This window comes from Somniosus microcephalus, chromosome 6, assembly GCF_052327205.1.
Source record: "Somniosus microcephalus isolate GS21.2 chromosome 6, FLI_Smic_1.0, whole genome shotgun sequence".
Lineage (NCBI taxonomy): Eukaryota > Metazoa > Chordata > Chondrichthyes > Squaliformes > Somniosidae > Somniosus > Somniosus microcephalus.
Genome location: NC_140992.1, coordinates 240,273,616 through 240,293,081, shown reverse-complemented (window position 1 = coordinate 240,293,081; position 19,466 = coordinate 240,273,616). Strand labels below are relative to the sequence as shown.

General features: G+C 45.3%; 1 long non-coding RNA gene across 1 annotated transcript; it reads left to right on the top strand.

Annotated features, from left to right (window-relative positions):
- The first annotated feature begins 19 nt into the window (after nucleotides 1-19).
- LOC147116562 (uncharacterized) lies at nucleotides 20-18,114 on the top strand. Its single transcript, XR_015078838.1, has 2 exons — nucleotides 20-111; nucleotides 16,198-18,114. It is a non-coding gene; the product is annotated as an uncharacterized LOC147116562 (long non-coding RNA).
- Nucleotides 18,115-19,466: the final 1,352 nt, after the last annotated feature.

Sequence of the window (19,466 nt, the reverse complement as noted above, 5' to 3'; positions counted from 1 at the left end):
TCAGGGCGCACCAATATAAACAAGTGCTGGTCACGCCGCGCGCTCGACCTGCGTTCTCTCGCGGAAAAGAAAACCAGGGATGAGAAGTGCCCGTCACTTTAAGGTTGCTCGGTGAGCCATTCATTCCCTCGTATATTGTTTAAACTTGCACATGTGGAGTTTTTTTCCCACTCAGCCGCAGTTTTTTGCTTTGGAAGTTTGACCGATGTTGATGCATCTCACTCTTCAGAACGCGCGGCTCCATTTGGTTTGGGTCGGTTTGCAACCTGTCACATTGTTTGCAATCACAAATCTAAATCTTAACTATTCCTCAGCAAATTATTTTTTTTTCTTATCAGCCGTACGCCTGACACATCCGGAAACTCAACACCATGTTTACAACTCTTCAAATCTAGCTACTGAGATATTCACGCAGGTTTACCCGGTCAGGAGTGCGCTTTCTCTGCCTGTAGTAGGAACACATATTACCGACTTAAGTATAAGGAACTGAGGCACCGGTTGGAGAAGCAATGTCTTCCGGCCTCCCAGATGTGTACAGAAGTACTGCTGGAGTTTAACCAGCAAGTATTGCTGGAGTTTAACCAGCTAAAACTGCACAGCTTAGCAGCACAGAGCACTGCTAAACTTCTCACTGCTTATCCAGCCAAGACTTCGACAGACAAATTGCAGGAATTGAAAACCGCAATCTGAGCAGGAAACTGTGGATTTGGATGTTAGTCAGCAAGCATTGAGGAAGATTATACAGGTCAGGGGCCAGAGAATGTCTAAGCATCCCTACTTTATCTGAATGGGTATTGACTTCTCAAATCACTGATGCATGCCTCTATACCAGCTGCTAAGCAATTCTCTGTGACCCCTGTAGTGCGCCATGTGGTACTGGTTTTGAAACAGGGCTGGTAGATCTTAGAGAGGGAATGTAATCAGTTCTCAGGGAAGGTTTGTCAAATATTAGGCATGCTATACAGCCATCAATATGATCATCTTGCATGTTTGGAAACTGCACTTCAACATCTCTTGGGACATCCAAGATAGGACAGTGGCACTTATGCTAGTACTGTAATTCAACGATGTCTAGCTTAAGTAGCATAATGATAACAACAACAACTTGTGTATATATATAGCGGCTTTAATGTAGTTAAAACATCCCAAGGCACTTCACAGGAATGTAATAAGACAAAAAATTTGACACCGAGCCACATAAGGAGAAATTAGACCAGGAGGAAAGAGAGGCGGAGAGGTTTAGGGAGGGAATTCAGAGCTTAGGGCATGGGCAGCAGAAGGCACAGCCACCAATGGTTGTGCGATTATAATCAGGGATGCTCAAGAGGGCAGAATTAGAGGAGCACAGATATCTCGGGCGGTTGTGGGGCTGGAGGAGATTAGAGAGATAGGGAGGGGCAAGGCCATGGAGGGATTTGAAAACAAGGATGACAATTTTGAAATCATGGTGTTGCTTAACCGGGAGCCAATGTAGGTCAGCGAGCACAGGGGTGATGGGTGAACGGGACTTGGTGCAAGTTAGGACACAGGCAGCCAAGTTTTGGATGACCACAAGTTTACGTAGGATAGAACGTGGGAGGCCAGCCAGGAGTGCGTTGGAATAGTCAAGTCTGGAGGCAACAAAGGCATGGATGAGGGTTTCAGCAGCGGATGAGCGGAGGCAAGGGCGGAGACGGGCGATGTTACGGAGGTGGAAATAGGCAGTCTTAGTTACGCCGCAGATATGTGGTCGGAAGCTCATTTCAGGGTCAAATATGACACCAAGGTTGCGAACAGTGTGGTTCAGCCTCAGACAGATATTAGGGAGAGGGATGGGGTCAGTGGCTAGGGAACGGAGTTTGTGGCGGGGACTGAAAACAATGGCTTCGGGCTTCACAATATTTAATTGGGGAAAACTTGTGCTCATCCAGAACTGTATGTCAGACAAGCGGTCTGACAATTTAGAGACCGTGGAGGGGTCGAGAGAAGTGGTGGTGTGGTAGAGCTAGATCTCATAAGAACATAAGAAATAGGAGCAGGAGTAGGCCATACGGCCCTTCGAGCCTGCTCCGCCATTCAATAAGATCATGGCTGATCATCGACCTCAACTCCACTTTCCCACCCGATCTCCATATCCCTTGATTCCCCTAGAATCCAAAAACCTATCTATCTCAGCCTTGAATATAATCAAAGACTCAGCATCTACAGCCCTCTGGGACAGAGAATTCCAAAGATTCACAACCCTCTGAGTGAAGAAATTCCTCCTCATCTCGGTCTTAAATGGCCTACCCCTTATCCTGAGACTATGCCCCCTAGTTCTAGACACTCCAGCCAGGGGAAACAATCTCTCATCATCTACTCTGTCAATTCCCTTCAGAATTTTGTATGTTTCAATGAGTTCCCCTCTCATTTTTCTAAACTCCAGAGAGTATAGGCCCATTCTACACAATCTCTCATCATAGGACAGCCCTCTCATCCCAGGAATCAATCTAGTGAACCTTCGTTGCACCGCCTCCAAGGCAAGCATATCCTTCCTTAGATAAGGAGACCAAAACTGTGCACAGTACACCAGGTGTGGTCTCACCAAGGCCCTGTACAATTCTAGCAAGACTTCCTTACTCTTATACTCCATTCCCTTGCAATAAAGGCCAACATGCCATTTGCCTTCCTTATTGCTTGCTGTACCTGCATGCTAGCTTTCTGTGTTTCTTACATGAGGACACCCAAATCTCTCTGAACACCAACATTTGAAAATTTCTCACCATTTAAAAAATATTATGTTTTTCTATTCTTCCTACCAAAGTGAATAACCTCACATTTCCCTACATTATACTCCCTCTGCCACCTTACTGCCCATTCACTTAGTCTATCTATATCCCTTTGCACTCTGTGTTCTCCTCACAGCTTACTGTCCCATCTAGCTTTGTATTGTCAACAAACTTGGATACATTGCACTCGGTCCCTTCATCTAGGTCATTAATATAGATTGTAAATAGCTGAGGCCCCATCACTGATCCTTGTGGCACCCCACTAGCTACAGGCTGCCAACCTGAAAAATTCCCGTTTATCCCTACTCTCTGTTTTCTGCCCATTAACCAATCCACTATCCATGCTACTATATTACCCCCAATTCCATGAGACCTTATCTTGTGTAATAACCTTTTATGTGGCACCTTATCGAATGCCTTTTGGAAATCCAAATAGACTACATCCACTGGTTCCCCTTTATCTACCCTGCTAGTTACATCCTCAAAAAACTCTAATAAATTTGTCAAACACGATTTCCCTTTCATAAAACCATGTTGATGCTGCCTAATCATGTTATGATTTTCTAAGTGCCTTGATACCACTTCATTAACAATGGATTCCAGCATTTTCCCGACGACGGATGTCAAGCTAACTGGCCTGTAGCTCCCTGTTTTCTCTCTCACTCCTTTCTTGAATAACAGTGTTACATTTGCTACCTTCCAATCCGCTGGGACCGTTCTAGAATCTAGGGAACTTTGGAAGATCAAAACCAATGCATCCACTATCTCTTCAGCCACCTCTTTTAGAACTCTAGGATGTAGGCCGTCAGGTCCAGGGGATTTGTCGGCTTTTAGTCCCATTAGTTTCTCTAGTACTTTTTCTCTACTTATACTAATTATGTTAAGTTCCTCACTCTCATTAGACCCTTGGTTCCCCACCATTTTTGGTATGCTTTTTGTGTCTTCTACCGTAAAGACAGATAAAAAATATTTGTTTAACGCTTCTGCCATTTCCTTATTCCCCATAATAATTTCTCCTGTCTCAGCCTCTAAGTGACCAACGTTTAATTTTGCTACTCTCTTCCTTTTTACATACTTGCAGATGCTCTTAAAATCTGTTTTTATATTTTTTGCTAGTTTTCTCTCGTATTCTATTTTTTCCCCTTTTACCAAATTTTTGGTCATCCTTTGCTGATTTCGGAAACTCTCCCAATCCTCAGGCTTACTACTATTCTTCGCAACATTATAAGCTTCATCTTTTAATCTAATGCTATCCTTAATTTCTTTAGATGGCCACGGATGGATCACATTTCCCGTGGAGCTTTTGTTTCTCAATGGAATGTATTTTTGTGGAGAATTATGAAATATTTCTTTAAATGTTAGCCACTGCTTATCTACCGCCATACCTTTTAATGTATTTTTCCTATCTACCTTGGCCAACTCGCCGTTCATACCTATGTAATTGGCTTTATTTAAGTTTAAGACTTAAACATGTGGAAACTGACGTTGTGTTTTTGGATGATGTCGCCAAGCGGCAGCATGTAGATGAGAAATAGGAGGAGGCCAAGGATAGATCCTTGGGGGGTCACCAGAGGTAATGATGTGGGAGTGAGAAGAGAAGCCATTGCAGGTGATTCTCTGGCTATGATTAGATAGATAAGAATGAAACCAGGCAAGTGCAGTCCCACCCAGCTGGACAACGATGGAGAGGCGTTGGAGGAGGATGGAGTGGTCAACCATGTCAAAGACTGCAGACAAGTCAAGAAGGACGAGGAGGGATAGTTTACCTTTGTCACAGTCACAAAGGATGTCATTTGTGATTTTGATGAGAGCCGTTTCGGTATTGTGGCAGGGGTGGAAACCTGATTGGAGGGATTCAAACATGGAGTTGCGGAAAAGATGAGCACAGATTCGGGAGGCGACTACACACTCAAGGACTTTGGGGAGGAAAGAGGGGTTGGAGATGGGGCAGTAGTTTGCAAGGACGGAGGGGTCAAGGGTTGGTATTTTGAGGAGAGGGGTGATGACGGAAGATAAGAATAAAGAACATAAGAAATAGGAGCAGGAGTAGGCCAATCGGCCCCTCGAGCCTGCTCCGCCATTCAATAAGATCATGGCTGATCTGATCCTAACCGCCAATCTACTATCACAGAACCATCTCCTGAATCTAACAGAATTAGACACACGAAATAGGAGCAGAATCAGGCTACACGGCCCCTGGGCCCGCTCCGCTACCCACAGGGCCATGTCCGATCCGAACCTAGACGCATGTCCAAATTCCTGCCTGCTCCCCATAACCCTTAATTCCCTTTACTTCTAGGAAACTGTCTATTTCTGTTTTAAATTTATGTAATGATGTAGCTTCTACAGCTTTTTGGGGCAGCATATTCCATGGACCTACCACCCTCTGAGTGAAGTAGTTCCTCCTCATCTCAGTTTTGAAAGAGCAGCCCCTTATTCTAAGACTATGCCCCCTAGTTCTAGTTACACCCATCATCGGGAACATCCTCCCCGCATCCACCCGATCCAACCCCTTCACAATCTTATATGTTTCAATAAGATCGCCTCTCATTCTTCTGAACTCCAATGAGTAGAGTCCCAATCTACTCAACCTCTCCTCATCCCCGGGATTAACCGAGTGAACCTTCTTTGTACTGACTCGAGAGCAAGTATGTCTTTTCTTAAGTATGGACACCAAAACTGTATGCAGTATTCCAGGTGCGGTCTCACCAATACCTTGTACAACTGAAGCAATACCTCCCTATTTTTATATTCTATCCCCCTAGCAATGAAAGCCAACATTCCATTGGCCTTCTTAATCACTTGCTGCACCTGCATACTAACCTTTTGAGTTTCGTGCACCAGGACCCCCAGATCCCTTTGTACTTCAGTACTTTCCAGTTTCTTGCCATTAAGATAATAACTTGCTCTACGATTTTTCCTGCCAAAGTGCATAACCTCACACTTTCCAGTATTGTATTCCACCTGCCAAATCTCTGCCCACTTACTTAGCCTGTCTATGTCCCCTTGCAGGTTTTTTATGTCCTCCTCACTCACTACTTTCCCTCCCATCTTAGTATCATCTGCAAACTTTGATATGTTACACTCGGTCCCCTCCTCCAAATCATTAATATAGATTGTAAAGAGTTGGGGACCCAGCACTAACCCCTGCGGAACACCACTAGTTACTGATTGCCAGTCTGAGAATGAACCATTTATCCCAACTCTCTGCCTTCTGTTAGATAGCCAATCCTCTATCCATGCCAGAATATTACCCCCAATCCTGTGATTTTTTTATCTTAAGCAATAATCTTTTGTGTGGCACCTTGTCAAATGCCTTTTGGAAGTCTAAATACACTACGTCCACTGGTTCCCCTTTATCCACCCTATATGTTACTTCCTCAAAGAACTCCAGCAAATTTGTCAAACATGACTTCCCCTTCATAAAACCATGCTGACTTTGTCCTATTAAATTATGATTATCCAAATGTCCTGTTACTGTCTCCTTAATAATGGACTCCAAAATTTTACCTACCACAGATGTTAGGCTAACCGGTCTATAGTTTCCAGCCTTCTGTCTACTGCCCTTTTTAAATAAGGGTGTTACATTAGCAGTTTTCCAGTCTGCCGGGACCTTTGCTGAGTCCAGGGAGTTTTGGAAAATTATTACCAATGCATCCACAATCCCTACCGCCACTTCCCTCAAGACCCTAGGATGTAAGCCATCAGGTCCAGGTGATTTATCCGCCTTGAGTCCCATTATTTTACCGAGTACCACTTCCTTAGTGATTTTGATCGTGTTTAGCTCCTCCCCCCCCCCTATAGCCCCCTGTTTGTCCAGTGTTGGGATATTCTTAGTGTCCTCTACTGTAAAGACTGATACAAAATATTCATTCAGTGTTTTTGCCATCTCCATATTTCCCACCATTAATTTCCCGGTCTCATCCTCTAAGGGACCAACATTTACTTTAGCCACCCTTTTTCTTTTTATATAACTATAAAAACTCTTACTATCTGTTTTTATATTTTTTGCTAATTTACTTTCATAATCTATCTTCCCTTTCTTAATCAATCTTTTTGTTATTTTTTGTTGTCTTTTAAAGTTTTCCCAATCCTCTATCCTCCCACTAGATTTGGCTACCTTATATGCCCTTGTTTTTAGTCAAATACTATCCTTAATTTCTTTACTTAGCCACAGATGGCTGTCTTTTCTTTTACACCCTTTTCTTCTCAGTGGAATATATTTTTTTTGGAAGTTGTAAAATAACTCCTTAAATGTACACCACTGATCATGTATCGTCTTACCCTTTAATCTATTTTCCCAATCCACTCTACTCAATTCCGCTCTCATACCTTCATAGCCTCCTTTATTCAAGCTTAGCACGCTTGTTTGAGATCCAACCTTCTCACCCTCTAATTGAATATGGAATTCAACCATGTTATGGTCACTCATTCCAAGGGGATCCTTTACTAGGACATTTTTAATTAATCCTGTCTCGTTACACAGGACCAGATCTAAGGTTGCTTGCCCCCTGGTCGGTTCAGTTACATACTGCTCAAGAAACCCATCCCTAATACACTCAATGAACTCATCCTCAAGGCAGCCCTGTCCAATTTGATTTGTCCAATTAATATGATAGTTAAAATCCCCCATAATTATAGATGTTCCCTTATTACAAGCCTCAACTATTTCCTGATTGATACTCCATCCAACAGAGTTGCAACTGTTCGGAGACCTATAGACTATGCCCACTAGTGTTTTTTTCCCCTTATTATTCCTTACCTCCACCCAAACTGTTGCATTATCCTGAACTTTTGACCCAATATCATTTCTCTGTATTACAGTGATTCCTTCCTTTATTAACATAGCCACCCCACCTCCCCTTCCTTCCTGCCTGTCCTTCCTGATCGTTAAATAACCTGGTATGTTTAATTCACAGGCATTGTCACCCTGCAGCCATGTTTCTGTAATGGCCACAAGATCATACCCATATGTAGTTATTTGTGCCATTAACTCGTCTATTTTGTTACGAATGCTACGTGTATTCAGATAGAGAACTTTCAAATATGTTTTGTGACACTTAGTTCCTGCTTTTGCCCTTTTTATTACTTTACCTTTTACTCCATACCTTCTGCCCCTTCCTGACACGCTCTGGTTTTTAATTTCCCCACTGCTACCCAATTCTATGACCTTCTCTGTTGTCATTTTTATTATTTGCTCTCTAGGAACCTCCCCCTCACTAGTTAGTTTAAAGCCCTCTCTACAGCCCTAGTTATATGATCCGCCAGGACTCTAGTCCCAGCACTGGCCAAGTGAAGCCTGTCCCAATGGAACAGCTCCCTCCTGCCCCAGTACTGGTGCCAGTGTCCCAGGAAGCAAAACCCATTTCTCCCACACCAGTCTTTGAGCCACGCATTTAACTCTCTAATTTTATTTGTCCTAGCCAAATTTGCTCGTGGCTCAGGTAATAGAAATTATTACCCTTGAGGTTCTGTTTTTTAATTTGACCCCTAGCTGCTCATACTCCTTTAACAGAACCGGCTTCCTAGTCCTATCTACGTCATTTGTACCAACATGGACCACGACAACTGGATCCACCCCCTCCCACTGCAAGTTTCTTTCCAGCCCAGAGGAGATGTCCTTAACCCTGGCACCGGGTAGGCAACACAGCCTTCGGGACTCTCGCTCTCGGCTGCAGAGAACTCTATCTATCCCCCTAATAATACTATCCCCTACCACTACAACATTTCTATTTACTCCCCCCTCTTGAATGGCCCCCCATTCCACGGTGCTGTGGCCAGGTTGCTCATCCTCCCTGCAGTCCCTGCTCCTGTCCCCACAGGGAGTAAGAACCTCGAACGTGTTGGACAAGAGCAAGGGCTGCGGCTCCTCCAGCTCTACCTCCTGGATCCCCGTACCTGCCTCACTCGTAGTCACACCGTCCTGTCCCTGACCACGGGCTACATCTGAATTAATTAACTTCATAGGTGTGACCACCTCCTGATACACAGAGTCCAGGTACTTCTCCCCCTCCCTGATGTGTCGCAGTGTCTGAAGCTCAGACTCCAGCTCATCAACACGGAGTTGGAGTTCCTGTAGCAGCAGACACTTGTCACAGACGTAATCACCGTGAGCCTCAATGGGGTTCACCGGCTCCCACATCTCGCAACATTAACACATTACCTGCTCCATTCTATGTAATTAATTAAATTTTTTATTGTTAGTTATGGACACCCTCTGCCCGATTTTAGATGCTAGTATCCCCTTTAATTAATTGAATTTAAATTAAATCAATCCCTCTAGTTACACCAGTTAAATGGTTTACCAACAGTCACTCTGCACCAGAAAGGCCTTATTAACTACAACCCACAGAGTTAAAGTTTGAAAAGAGCACCTAACACCTCACTTAGCCTAACTCACACTTACCCAAACTCACAGCACTCTTTGATGACTCACACTCACTGCTTGCTCACACTAGGACTGGTCTTTTTATACTGTTTGTTTGTTTACAGCCAAATGAGTCACCCCTGCTGATTGGTTAGAAAACTGGTTTCCACTGCCTGCTGTGCCAATTTACTCCTACTGCAGTGTAACCTTGTTTTACTCTTCTTAAACCAACAGAATCCCAAATATTTAACTTTTCCCCTTTACTTAAACTGCTTAAGTAATCTTATCAAGAATGATTTAAAGAGAAATAACAATTAAAGAACTCTCACACTTAGCCAAACTCACAGCACTCTTTGATGAGTCACACTCAGTGCTTGCTCGCACTAGGACTGGTCTTTTTATACTGTTTGTTTGTTTACAGCCAAATGAGTCACCCCTGCTGATTGGTTAGAAAACTGGTTTCCACTGCCTGCTTTGATTTTGAGAGAGAGATATCCACAGAAGAATGACATGTAGATAAAGGGGTCCTGCACCACCAGTACATAAAGATTGGCATGGACCAGTGCCTGCAATCCAAAGGCAACAGGGCTTCTACAAATTTGCATGGTTCCCTAGAATTGAAAGGAAAATTGCTTGTACCTATATTGCCATTTGCGTACTGTTCAGCAATGCCATTGCCAGTTATACATTGAAAGGACTTTCACTCCCGTAATGTTAAGGTGGCATGTGATCTTCCCATTTAGGATTATGCATGTCCACTTCTCTTGTCCGTCCTAAGTGCCCCTGCGCCTTTAACAGAGTATAGGGTAAGACTCCTGGCACACAGCCTTGCTAAATGGGAGCACGGGACAGAGATATAAACCTAGAACACTAAGCCTTAATTATCTGTTCCATTCTGCCGTATGTCAAGGCTCCACACCAGGAGAGGACCCTTACTGCTTTTACCCATATAGAAGTAGAAGTTTGATGTGTGAAAAAGCACATTTAGGTTTGTTGTGCCTGCTCTAGGGCAGGTCCTAACTCAAGCCGCACACATCGGACGCAAGTACCCCGCTGGACGTCAACCTAGTACTCAGAGCTGCCACTCTGGTCTGCGCTTGCCGGGGCTGTCTGGATTGGGCTCGAAGCCAACCCTCTGACAGTTGTGGGAATACTACCACTGAGCCAATAGTCACTCCATCCAACGCAAGTACCCCGCTGGATGTCAGCCTAGTATTTAAAGACCATATTCTAGTCTCCAATCACCAGATTTATATGCAATACAAAGGAAATAGGCGTAACCAGATGAAAGGCCAAGTAGAATTTTTTGTGCATTTATACATCTCTTTGCTCTTTTGGTCCTTGTGCCTTTTGAAAAAAAATTTTTAAAATTCATTTGCGGGATGTGGGCGTTGCTGGCAAGGCCAGCATTTATTGCCCATCCCTAATTGCCCTTGAGAAGGTGGTGGTGAGCCGCCTTCTAGAACCGCTGCAGTCCGTGTGGCGAAGGTACTCCCACAGTGCTGATAGGTAGGGAGTTCCAGGATTTTGACCCAGCGATGATAAAGGAACGGTGATCTATTTCCAAGTCAGGATGGTGTGTGACTTGGAGAGGAACTTGGAGGTGGTGGTGTTCCCATACGCTTGCTGCTCTTCTCCTTCTAGGTGGTAGAGGTTTGGGAGGTGCTGTCAAAGAAGCCTTGGCGAGTTGCTGCAGTGTATCTTGTAAATGGCACACACTGCAGCCACGGTGTGCCGGTTCTGGAGGTGGTGGATAGGGTGCCAATCAAGCCGGCTGCTTTCTCCTGGATGGTGTCAAGTTTCTTGAATATTGTTGGAGCTGCACTCATCCAGGCAAGTGGAGAGTATTCCATCATACTCCTGACTTGTGCCTTGTAGATGGTGGAAAGGCTTTGGAGAGTCAGGAGGTGAGTCACTCACCGCAGAATACCCAACCTCTAACCTGCTCAGCCACAGTATTTATCGCTGGTCCAGTTAAGTTTCTGGTCAATTACTTCTTCTCAAACCGATGGCTTATAAACGACGACTACATGCTGTGGTTCCCAGGGGAATTGCAAGAAATGGTAGCCATGGAACACCTCTATGTACATTAGCATCAGTCCCAGGATCTTCCTGAAATGGTGCTACTTTCTTATCCAAGTGTCAGAGGTGTGTTCCATAATATTTGTGCTGGGCTTTGTTGTTTGCACAGAACTGCTACAAAACTGAGAGCCAGCCAGCAAATCCTGTGTGCTGCCTTACCTCTGAGCCGCTGCCGCCCTGAGATTCCCTCTCCTCTGCAATTGCAACAATCCCCTGACTTACCTTACTGATGGTCCGGCGGCTGATATTGGGCCGGCTGGATCAGTAAGCCCATTTGGGGCGAGCTGCTCTGCTACGTAACAATGACAAAGACTTTGTTCTCTGCTGCGAAGTTGCTAGAGTGAGATATTCTAAGCAAAGCAGTGGTGATGTAAGGAATTACTTCAGGCATTACTGACTGACCAATGATCAGGGTTGCTGTAGTGAAAGTTTAAGAGCATTGAGAACGAAGGTCATTTTCAATGGTACAAGCAATGTAAATTCTGTGGAACCTCGATACTCCAATACCTCCTAACTTGTTATACAGATTTGTTTGGAAAATGGAAATCTCCACAAACAATAAAACCATTTTGAAATTAGGCAAAAATAAATTAAACAATGTGACCAAAAATTTGTGTGTCACAATCAGGAGTTTACACGGGCAGTGGGAGGGCCCTCATTAGCATGGAGCTGGTAAGCACCAGTGCCACTGTGGACACATCTCAGCACCCGACTATCCCCTGCTGCCAGAAATTCTAGTGCTTGCCAGCTATCCTATTGCCCCTTGTGGAAGGGGTCTGATATTCCATTTTTGTTAAATGTCCCCACCTTCAGGGATCTTCTGGTGTGGCCCACTTCCACCCTCCTGGAGATCGGCATGCCTCAACTGACTCAGCATATGGGTCTCCTGTGTTACACCGGATACTTTACGGGCTGAGGAAGCAGGAGCACCCAGTGTAGGGAATCTTTGCCCCTACCTCCACCACCCTGGTCACAGCCCCTCAGACATAGCTGGCCTTGAAAGGGGCGAGACTCGGGTCGGTAACCAGAGGACACAGATTTAAGGTAATTGGCAAAAGAACCAGAGAGAGATGAGGAGAAATGTTTTTTACACAGCAAATTGTTATGATCTGGAGTGCACTGGTGGTGAAAGCCAATTCAATAATAACTTTCAAAAGAAATTGGATAAATACTTGTAGGGGAAAATTTTGCAGGGCTATGAGGAAAGGGCAAGGGATTAGGACTAATTGGATAGCTCTTTCAAAGGGCCGGCACAGACACGATGGGCTGAATGGGCTCCTTCTGAGCTGTATCATTCTATGATTCTGTGACTCCCAATTTAGGTCAGGATCCGGTGTATCCAGGTCCCAGCCTTTTTGCAAGACGTAGTTATGGTGGAAGCCCCGTGGAACAGCCGGAGAAATTCTGCCCCACTGCTTTTAAATTCTGCTACATTTACTGTACCAGAGAGTTGAATGAAGTGTGAGGCTGCCACAGAGATTATAGCCCTGATTTTGTGAGATCAGCAAAATCTGTGTTGGGAATGGCTGGCAGCACATTCAGCTGACCATGCCCAATTTTGCGAGGTTAGCTCATTTCAATAATTACCATACGTTCCAAGCACAACATTAGCCTTGCACTGACAGCTAGGCTAATTGGTGAATGCAAAATTTGACTAGTAGCTCAAATTTAGAGCATGTTCATGCTTAAATGTAAATTGTTGGATATGGGGGCCAATATGTTTTCAGGCTTTATAAAGCTTCAAGATGGATCCTAGTAAATCTCTTCTTTGGCCTCTCTTCATTAATTCCTCTTCGTCATCAAAATCATACAATGCTATTGAAACCCTCAAAGAATTCCCATCCTCACCACTGGCAAAAATACACCTAAAATTTGCAAAATTGCACACTTTGTAGCAAAAACAATTAATGCATGGAACAAATCCTGATTGCAAGTGATGAAAAAAAAAAAAACTTTTAACAAGAGCTGTGACTCAATAATCTACCTTTAAGAAATTGATTGAGCAGACCAGGCCACGGGAGTAGTCATGTGCCAATTTTATATGAGCAAGCTCAGTGCTGAAACAAAATAGACCAAAATCTCATGAGGTATTCGTGGACATAAGCCAAGACTTGGCAAAGATAGACAAAAATAAGTTTAGGCTGAGCCAATTCACAGGCTAAACTGTGTCCATAGCAGAGGGGGTAGATGATGACAAATGTTGCAATAGAAGCTCTGCTTCCTATTCTGAATAGGCTGCTGGCAGTGAAAAGCTTGCCAAGAGACCTAGGTCAGTAGCATATTTGTCTGGGTAGTGCAAAATTCAGCGAGGGAGCAACTCTTAAAGTGAAAGGGGAGTTTGTAGCTGCAGCAAAAAAAGTGAGCTAATTATTCAGAATAGCACAGCGGGTGTATATGGGCAGCACTGCTCTTTTGGATAGTGAAGAGTTGGAGGTCCTGCTCCAGGAGGTGTATCAAATGAGGCCTTATTTGGAGTTGAAGGCCAACCGCAAGTAAAAGCGCAACTGGATGGAGGGAGATCACCAAATCAGTGTGATCACCGAGTCCATTATAGCTAAAGGCAAGTGAGGAAGTCAGGGCAGGATCTTGGCCCAGGGACTCAGACGTGAGCTTTACCTCAACTTCCTCTCCCTCTTCTTCATCCTCCTCTCCTTCATAATCCATGAAGAAGAAGTTCCATCTTTCCTTTTCCTCTTTCTCCTCCTCTTCTTCCTTTTCCTCATCCTCTGTTCCCTCCCCCCCCCCCCCCCCCACCACCTCCATTGCTGTGGTAGATCTTCAGGGAAGAATGGTGCAAGCTAAGAATAGGTGAGAATTATCCCCTTGGGTTTAAAGGGAAATGGAGGTGGAAGCTTGTGCCTGTGTGTTGTGGGATAACACAGTGATTGTGTAAATATGTAGTCACTAACATAACACTGGCACTATGCCCCTCGACCTTTGCCATTTCCTACAACTAAAGAAGAGCGCCTTCCTATCTGATCCATGGGGAAGCTCATGGGGTTGAGCTTCTTAATGTCAGAGATGCTTCCTCCGGTGCTCTGCCTCTCGCACACACTGTGCGCAGGTTTTTCCTGCAACAAGATTGAGTGAATATGGTGAAGGCTCACAACTGAGGATGGTCTCCCAGGTGCCATCGAAAAGCTGATATAAGAGATGTGGTAGTATCAACCTATTAAAGTGGAGAAAGAGGTTGTAATGTTCTGCATGCAAGTAAATGCTGTTACGGGAGATGTTGACACATGCTATAAGATCTTCTTAACTATAGCGTAGTGTGAAGGGTTATTTGTATAGTTCTTAATTTTAGTGAGTGAAGTACATGCTGCTGCCCAGTGAAGAAAGGGAGAGTGGCTTGTGTGTTACTTGCCTAACCTGGTCAAGTCATTAAACTTCTGAAGCACTATTCTGCAGTTCTGGAGTGAGACAGTTGGCACTCAGTGCCAGTGCCACCTCCTTCTGCATGGCACGAGACACATTTTGTTGAAGCTTCCTCCCATGAAGACCAAGCAGTCTGTCTCATCTTGGCTCAATTTCATCCAGAAGGGTTTCTGTACTCCTCTTTTGTTCCTCTTCACCATGCCCTGGTCACTCTTTTGTCTGTGATAGATTCTGCTGTGGCAGACATTCTTGAAAAGTCACAGGAAAGGCCATCCAGTGCAGCTGAGTGATCCAAACACTTAGGGCTGAATTTTGCCGGCGTTCAGTGTACGGGTTTGGAGGCGGGTCTGCTATCAAAATAGCAAAGATTGACAGCAGGTAGGAAACTTATTGTCAACTCGCCTCCACGCGAGTCTCCCAGCTGTCGGGTCTGTCTGCGGAGAACTGACCTGACACCAAGCGGCGTGGGAGACAAGTTAGATCATTAAATGGCTTGTTAACAGCCAATTTAATGCTATTTTGAACCTACCTTGTAATTTTACGTGCTCACCCATGGGTTACCTGCTGCTCGGGAGCACGCCAGCTCACCCTGTCGTGAGTTGAGTCTGCTTTGATTTATCTGAGAACCTGACAGCTGCAGAAGTGGTATAAAGGATACCATTTTGCAGCTGTTCAGTTTCAGAGCGCAGAAACTGTAAGACATACAGAGATTTCTTTAGCTTGCAAGTATTTAGAGCCAACTCTATATCCAGTGGCACCTCATTGGAACAACCTCTCTCACCATTGACAGATCACTTCTGTCATCTCACCTGCAGCTGCCATCTATTCCAGCAACATTGGCGCCCTTGAAAAAATCACACCCTGCTTCTCTGAATCCTTCCACAATCAGCCCCAGCACCAACATCACCAGGCACACCAACAACACCAACCTTCTCCGCCATCACAGGGCATCAGCTCCTGACAACATTGCTGCCCGGGGTGGGGGGGCAGTGATGGCATCACCATAGCCAGATTTACTTCACTTGACGCTATAAACCCTGGCTGCCACATGATGCGCCAGGTTGACACCATCCCACACCAGCACCAGAAAGCATCCCTATAATGTCCAGGCCATTCCTTTCACACTCATCACAATAGTGGGGGGCAGAACGGTGGGGAGTTATGTCTCAATATTCACTGGAACTGACTAAGACACTTCTAAAGGTGTGCACAGATCTGTCCAATAAGGCAAAGTGTTGAAAATATAGATTTCAATATTTGACAACACATTAACAGAAATTTCACATGGACATTGGCTAAACCTCTCAAGTGCCTACCCTTGTGTATTGTTAGTTGGTATGCTTGCAGTAGAATGAGGGTGAGCATGAGGGGTGGCCAGTGAGATGGGGAAGTGATAATGTAGATAGAGAGGGATAGGTGGAGGTGCAAGGTAAGTTGGTGTGAGTAAGGATGTGCAGGAGTAGGGTAGGGAAGGCAGAATGATGGGGATGTGATGAGTGACACAGCAGGGTGAGTTTCATTGTGGCTTGGCAGTAAAGTTTTGTGATCTACTGAGATCATTGAAAGGTTGGCGCCACTGTAGCCAGGGACTCCTGATGACATCCCTGTTTGTGTCCTCCTGTGCAGTGTGCAACCAGACTGCGTTGATCTCCTGGGGAGGTCTCTTCCGCACATGGGAAGGGAAGAGAATCTCCCTGCGTGCTCTGACTCCCTTCATCCCTCAGCACCCACGGACCAGTTGAACCAGGAACACTCCTCGCCATGATGGGCGTCTCGTCACTCTACACCAGTATCCCCCACGATGACGGCATCATTGCGACAGCCTCAGTACTCAACACTAACAACAGCCAATCTCCAGACGCCATCCTACAACTCATCCGCTTCATCCTTGACCGCAATGTCTTCACCTTCGACAACCAGTTCTTTACCCAAACACACGGAACAGTCATGGGGACCAAATTCGCACCCCAATACGCCAACATCTTCATGCACAAGTTCGAGCAAGACTTCTTCGCTGCACAGGACCTCCAACCAACGCTATACACCAGATACATCGACGACATTTTCTTCCTATGGACCCACGGCGAAGAATCACTGAAAAGACTACACGATAACATCAACAAGTTCCATCCCACTATCAAACTCACCATGGACTACTCCTCAGAATCGGTTTCATTCTTGGACACACGAATCTCCATCAAAGACGGACACCTCAGCACTTCACTCTATCGCAAGCCCACGGACAACCTCAGGATGCTCCACTTCTCCAGCTTCCACCCTAACCACGTTAAAGAAGCCATCCCCTATGGACAAGCCCTGCGAATACACAGGATCTGCTCAGACGAGGAGGAACGCGATGGACACCTACAGACGCTGAAAGACGCCCTCGTAAGAAAGGGATATGACGCTCGACTCGTCGATCGACAGTTCCGACTGGCCACAGCAAAAAATCGCATAGACCTCCTCAGAAGACAAACACGGGACACAACCAACAGAGTACCCTTCGTCGTCCAGTACTTCCCTGGAGCGGAGAAACTACGCCATGTTCTTCGCAGCCTTCAACATGTCATCGATGACGATGAACACCTCGCTAAGGCCATCCCCACGCCTCCACTACTCGCCCTCAAATAGCCGCCTAACCTCAAACAGACCATTGTTCGCAGCAAATTACCCAGCTTTCAGGAGAAAAGCGACCACGACACCACATAACCCTGCCACGGCAACCTCTGCAAGACATGCCAGATCATCAACACAGATACCATCATCACACTTGAGGACACCACCCACCAGGTACATGGTACATACTCATGTGACTCGGCCAACGTTGTCTACCTCATACGTTGCAGGAAAGGATGCCCCGGAGCATGGTACATCGGCGAGACCATGCAGACACTGCGACAACGGATGAATGGACACCGCGCAACAATCGCCAGGCAGGAGTGTTCCCTCCCAGTCGGGGAACACTTCAGCAGTCAAGGACATTCAGCCTCCGATCTTCAGGTAAGCATTCTCCAAGGTGGCCTTCGAGACACACGACAACGCAAAATCGTAGAGCAGAAACTGATAGCCAAGTTCCACACTTATGAGGATGGCCTCAACCGGGATCTTGGGTTCATGTCACGCTACATGTAACCCCACCTGACGTAGGGTCATCCAGACTCGAGTCATCGTTGGCTTGTTCTCTCTACACAGATGCGGCCGGACCTGCTGTGATTTCCAGCAAAAAAAAATGTTTTTTTGTCTGTTTTTTGTTTTTCATACAGTCCCCAGCATCTGCAACATTTGACCCCTTGTGACCCCACCTCATTGTTCTTTGATGTAATGTTTACCTGACTGACCTGTTTGGACACCATTCACACCTTTGATTGCTGTGATTATCTCTCTGCCGAGGTGTGATAAATGGCAGTTAGAAAGATTACCTGTAATCATCTGGCATTATTCTCTGACTATATAAGCTGTGTCTTTATGCATCTCTCCACTTCACCTGATGAAGGAGCAGCGTTCCTAAAGCTTGTGATTTCAAATAAAACTGTTGGACTATAACCTGGTGTTGTGTGACTTCTTACATTTGTCCCTTCATAAGCATATGGAGGGAGTCATGCGTGAGCCTGGGTGCAGATGTGCACCTTTGTGCAGTGCTGGTCAGTGTTTGCTGCACCTCAATGCTGCAGACCACTAACAGCACAACTGTCAAAATCAATGTGGACGTGGTCCCTTTAAGGAAACCGGCTGATGACGCGTCATCAAATGGCATCATCAGACCCGCTTCCTGTTATTTGGCCAGGAACCCCGCATGGCGGGCTTAACAAGGCCAATCTACGGAAAATAGTTTTCAGAGAGCGGCTGCGGACGGGAGTGGGAATGGAACCCGCCAACCAGCTCTCCCGCTGCCATCCCGCCTCCACAGGGAAAATCATGCCCTTAGCTGCTGTTCTCTCAGCCTGCTGCTGCAATCTTCAGCCAGGCTTAGCCTTTTAAAGGCTGTACTCCAAGCACTCCATTTTAGACAGGATTTGCACCAATGCATCCTCCAATGGATATGCAAATGAACTGATCAACAAAATTTGGCAGATCTGGCACAATTCACCGCTGGCGTTTTTGGGTTCAGCTTCTATTATTTCCATTGAACAATTAGTAGATTTGTTTCCTGATGGGGTGGCATATTGCTATGCCACCAGTATGTGTTACATGACAACATAGGAGTTTATTTTCTGTAATTTCCAATAGAGTATACTCCCACTCTTACTGCATTGTTAGGGAAAGTTAGAAAGCTGTCACAGGGATGAGAGAGAATCTCACGGTCACTTTGACTCACCTCCCTGAAACCACTTACAAACAGTATTGTTTGAGATCTGCCTGTCCTCCTGCCTCCTTGGCTGAGGATTAGCGTGTGATACAGAGAGCTGCAAGTGTGGTGAAGGCAAAATGAAAAAAAAAAGTAATGGCCCAGATTTTGCAGTCAGTATGACAGCATACTCTCAAAGTATGCTGTCATACCGCCTTTGAAATGAACAGCAAGTTCAGGAATACTGCCTAAATCTTCAACTTGCGATCTGTCAAGTTCCAACTTGATAGATGATCCGCACCGACATGGAAATCCTAATGGCTGGTGCAGAGTTGGGCTAATTGCCCACCAACTGCCCAGCAATTCCTTGTGAAAATTTTACGGCTGGTGCAAACAGGCACAGGGCCTGTTTGCACAGCGTAAGGGAGAACCTCCTAACAAATCCAAGTCTTTTTAAAAGCTATATGAGGCCAGAAATGGAAGCATTTGCATATGACCCACAAGATTTTGTCCATGGTGTCCACTACTTGTCATGATTTAAAGGTTAATTTAGTCGGGGATTAACTCAACAAATATCAAGAGAAATATTGTGCAGTTCTGCATGTTTCTG